The following is a 5115-nucleotide window of genomic DNA, read 5'->3' on the forward strand; positions in this document are numbered from 1 at the left end:
ATGCAACTCATTGAACTCTCCAAGTTCTCTTCACAAGATAGAAATGTTTGTCAATTAACTTCTTTAAGCACACTACTTAAAGCAGTGAGTTCATAACCTTCATTCAACAATGGCATACTACAAAATCTCCATCCATTATATCATCAACTTCCTAACATTCTTAATATCTTCTTTGACACTAACAATATATAATACCAAGCAATCATGCTTCATTCAAGAATATAATGCATCACATGTGAGCATGCATGTGGTAGAACACGAGTTTTCCTTTTAAATTATAAACTTGTCACACTTGTGCCAAACACTCTTGCTAAATATAAAACTTCTTAAATCACTTTGTTTCTAATTAAAAAGAATGCGTTTTTGTTTTGGTTCAGAGGTATCTATTTGCCTGCATGTTCCATTGTTGAGGAGCTAAATAGGTTAAAGAATGGATTATCGAAAGATGAGATCCAGATCTTGTTGGATATGATCAAGCCAAACTAAATTATATACAATTTTTATTCTATTATTGGTTGTGTGTGCATGAATGACATGTAAGAAGCAATAAGAAACACCTATTTTTATAATTGCAATTACGAGTGCTATGTGTCTACAGAGATGGCAAACTAGATGAATACTAATGATGTTTTCTGATTACCAACACTTGAAAGACATGCCAGTGATATTCATCGTGCACCTAAAACACATTTCAATGATATAAGCATCTTGCAGAATACCATTAATAAATTCACAATGTTGGGTTGACATGTGACATGCTTACCATATTCAAAGGAAAACTCATGCAAGCACCACATGCTCTACACCTCCATTAACAAGTCCTACCTATTTTATTTCTTTATTACTATATGATATTAATAATTATCAACAATATCATGATTCACGAGTAGGTCTTATATAAAGAGAGGCTTGGTAACATCACACAAACATTGAGCTTTACAATTATCTTTGAAGAAAATAAGAACAAATTAAAGAGCAATATGGCAATAAAAACCATGTTCGCTCTAATAGTTTTCCTTCTCAATCTCATCCTAACTCCACTAGAATAGAACAAGAGCTAAGCAAAATCAAGACATGGGAAACCACATCAACATCCACGTCTGATTCAATCACCATTGGCCTTTCTTTGCTGGAAGATTTGTATATTTCATTGGAAGATTTTCTCAATATGGCATCGACACAAAAGGCCATTTCTCGGCATCAAGGTGAGAATTTTGTGGAAGAGTTGTTGGATGGTTCGGTGAAAATTTTGGATGTTTGTGGTATTACAAGAGACACCATGTTAGACATAAAGAAAATGTTGAAGCCCTTCACTGTTCTCTTAGAAGAAGAAAGGGAGATTCAAGCATCGAATCAAGTGTAGCCGAATATAACTTCTTCACAAAGAAGATGAAGAAAAATGTCAAAAAGTTGATCACATCTCTAAAACAAATGGAAAGTAAATTTGGAGCTTCCACACTTTTGAACCAAGATCAAGAAGTCGTTTCTGTGATAAGTTCTTAGAGAGGTTATACTAATGAACATGTCTATCTTTCAATCCATTTTGTCTTTCTTGGCTCCCAAGTCAAAGGCAACCAAATGGTGAAAATGGCAAAGTTGATGCATAGGAGGACATCATCATGTGAGGAGGAGAATTTAAATGAACTGCAGTGTGTGGATGCATCCTTAAGGACCCTTTTACGCGAAGGTTCTGATGTTGTCAAGATGCAGGTTGCACATGAATGTTTTGAAGCATTGGAGAGTGCAACTGAAGGGCTAGAGAAAGGTTTGGAAGTGTATTTAGGTGTTTGGTTAAAACTAGAGTTTGTCTTTTGAACATGACTCAATAGTTTGTTGGGTCTTTATTTTCTCCCAAAGCAAAAGCATCCAAATTTTAGGATCTGCTGAGGATTGAAATTTTTGTTTGTGTAGATACATACAATTCAATAGTCACACATTTCAATCAAATACAATGAAAATCTTAAAATAATTATCACACTCTACTCATCTCATGTTTTTTTTTACCTATGCACTTTAAACAGATTACTCTCTACTCATATCAGATAAGTTATCTCGAGTAAATCCTACCCAACATTCCTTTTTATATAGAACAAAGATATTAACCATTGAATGAAAGTCTCCAAAACACATCTAATTCTGATAATTCCAAGATACACCCAGAGAAACCTCAATCTAATATGAGTAGCTAGCAAGATACTGTTATGGAAAGACATCAGGGTAATGTATCACAAGTTTTTGTTTTATGCCACAAAACCATAACATCAAGTGCCCAAAATGCTAGAAAAAGAGAAATAGCTAATTTGTTCCAAGGACAATACACCACAAATATGATCCAACTAGTTTTATGGAACCCTAATAATGCATTATACCTATAAAATTTAAATTTTTGTCAATCATAGTATTAAAGTTTTCTAAAATTTTAAAAATAAACTAAGCTTAAAAATCATCAATGAAATTGATAAATTCGAACTAAATTGCAAAGCCCTCAATCTAGAGGACTTTACTCTTCCAAAAACTAGCATATGCCGCTAATTGTAACACTGACACGGTTCTTTAGTAAAAGGCGAAAGAATAGTTCACTATGTTATCATCACACGGCTCTGTAATTAAGGGCAACCAGAGGTCCTTAAGTTTGTTATCAACTCAATTGACCCTATCTTAAATAACTAAAGTATCACAGTCTAGTGACAACTGAATTTCAATGCAAATATAACACATGAAACAACAAAAGGTAACAACTCACCTTGCAATAGAGGAACTGTATTGAGCTAATTGATTTGTTCCATCTTTTAAAAACCTCACCAATGAAAGATGATATACAACACCCTCACCAAAATGTGCAAGCACATAGAGTATACAGACTGAGCTACTGCCAAACATCAGATTACACATTGGAACATCACCAACAAAATCTAGAAAGATTAAGACTTGTAAGCAGCTTTTCTATTATGTAAACCCAAAAGTTACAAACAAAACCATTATATTACTCCCACCCCTGTTAAGCACAGCAAGACTTACCCTCGTCAAGCACAGCAAGACTTAATTATTTATGTCTCCTTATTTGAACAGGATTGATACAAGTCTAGTGACCCTTTTAAAAAAGTATTTTACAAACTTAACTTGAAGAGGGCCGCGCGAACGCAGGCCCCCACAGCAACAAATTATGATGTAGGTTCCACCACTTGGGTAGACCTTAGGCAAGCACCCCTCCTAAGTGCAATGGAAGTCACTTGCCTAGGCCATGGGCCTTCATGATCACCCATTGACCCCATCCAGGTAAGTATATTGCAATGTGTCACACACTTGTTATTTATACCTCATCTTCCTTGCTATTCATTCTAACAATTCCGGTGTGGGATTCAGATGACATGAGATTGATTCATCCCGTTTTTTGTGAAAGATAATCATCATTTAAATCTAAATCAGGACATATTTGTTCCTAAGATTTAGTGTTGGAGTTGTATGTACACGGTCTATATCAGTTTAGTGGATCAACAATTCATACACCAACTCACATTTGCAACCTCATGTGTAGCCGAATATAACTTTGTGACATTTTTCTTCATCTTCCCAGCTTGACCCCACTTTTTCTACATCTGAAACCATGCAGTGGAAAAATCTTTAGGAGACAAAGATGGTGTTGATAGAATCATGAATGACAAGTCCGAGACAAGCAGATGATTCAAAAGAGCATCTGAAGCCTCTCTCTGGTTCAGTTTCATTCACTAATATGGTATAAGAGCTCAAAAGAGCATTGAGCTACCTCTTCTTCACCATGCCTCCACGAGCTGCATACTACAAGCATCTTGCTAAAAGTACTTCAGCCCCTCTTGTCACTGCTCTTCTGGATGGTAAGAAATATCATTCCTAGTCGCTTTCCATGAAGTGCGTGATTATGATGAAGAATAAAATTAGGTTTTTAGACAAACTTGCGCCGTTGCCAAATCTTGTGCTGACCAGAATCGGAAATTCAGTCATGAAGCATGTGATCTATATGTAGCTGCGGCAGCTTGCAAGGATCTCGAGACGCAATTCTCGCAAGGAGACTATGTTTGCATTGCTGAATAGCAGAATTTTTTTGCAAAGCTTCAACAAAACAATTTATGGATCTCGAGACGCGATTCTCGCTAGTGGACTATGTTTGCATTGCTGAATAGCTTAAAATTTTTGCAAAGCTTCAACAAAATAATTTATGGATCTCGAGACACGACAGAATAGCAGAAATGCAAAGCTTCAACAAAACAATTTATTAGTTACTATCTATTTTACAAAAATGTGTGTTACGAGAAGAATCCCTTTCCGTTTTGCTCTTGTCTAGTGAAGCTGATGGTAGAAAAAATATTATAACCTTAAACTAAATTGCAGAACCCTCAATTAAGAGGACTCTTCCAAAAACTAGCGTATGCCGCTAATTGTGACGCTGACACAGTATTCTTTAGTAAAAGGCGAAAGAATAATTCGCTATGTCATCAACACACGGCTCCATAATTGTTAGTAATCAGAGGTCCTTTTGTTTATACGTAAGCAGCATAGTTAATTTTATGAAATAGACAATGTGGGATTTAAAATCTGATACCCACTCACTTGACCCTCCCAATCTAGCAACAATTGAATTTCAATGCACATGAATAAAAACTCACCTAGGAGTTGTATTAAGCTATGGTTAGAGCCTATAGCATACAAAAGAATCCTATGGTTAGAGCCTATAGCATACAAAAGAATCCTATGGTTAGAGCCTATAGCATACAAAAGAATCCTATGGTTAGAGCCTATAGCATACAAACCTGTAGAAGATAAAGAGATATTTCTGAGACTACAACTAAAGGAACTTTCCAAACCTGAATTCTAGCCTGGTGGTGCTTATATATCATTGAAAACTAGAAACCTATATCCCTTAAAATTAACATTAAAAAGGCATTTGATACATATGAATGTAGTAACTTTTTTATCAATCATTTGGATTTAATCAAGTGTTTGCTCTTGGATACATACTAATAGAATGAGATAATGATGATGAGAAGCAATTTTACATGCCAAGTTCCTACGGATTCAAAACCCTTTTTTGCAACAGCAGAAGCAAAAGATCATTTGCAAATTACTATATTTATGAAATAA

At 35.2% G+C, this 5115-nt stretch overlaps 3 non-coding genes and 1 pseudogene across 3 annotated transcripts; 1 reads left to right on the forward strand and 3 right to left on the reverse strand.

Annotated features, from left to right (window-relative positions):
• On the forward strand, positions 1 to 1829 carry LOC127112968 (uncharacterized; annotated as a pseudogene).
• Positions 1830 to 2480: 651 nt separating this feature from the next.
• Positions 2481 to 2600, reverse strand: LOC127112975 (U5 spliceosomal RNA). The gene has a single exon (XR_007799136.1). It is a non-coding gene; the product is annotated as a U5 spliceosomal RNA (small nuclear RNA).
• A 523-nt stretch (positions 2601 to 3123) lies between these two features.
• On the reverse strand, positions 3124 to 3284 carry LOC127112974 (U1 spliceosomal RNA). Its single transcript, XR_007799135.1, has one exon. It is a non-coding gene; the product is annotated as a U1 spliceosomal RNA (small nuclear RNA).
• Positions 3285 to 4365: 1081 nt separating this feature from the next.
• Positions 4366 to 4482, reverse strand: LOC127112978 (U5 spliceosomal RNA). Its single transcript, XR_007799139.1, has one exon. It is a non-coding gene; the product is annotated as a U5 spliceosomal RNA (small nuclear RNA).
• Between the last annotated feature and the right edge of the window lie 633 nt (positions 4483 to 5115).

Source organism: Lathyrus oleraceus, unplaced genomic scaffold, assembly GCF_024323335.1.
Source record: "Lathyrus oleraceus cultivar Zhongwan6 unplaced genomic scaffold, CAAS_Psat_ZW6_1.0 chrUn0214, whole genome shotgun sequence".
Lineage (NCBI taxonomy): Eukaryota > Viridiplantae > Streptophyta > Magnoliopsida > Fabales > Fabaceae > Lathyrus > Lathyrus oleraceus.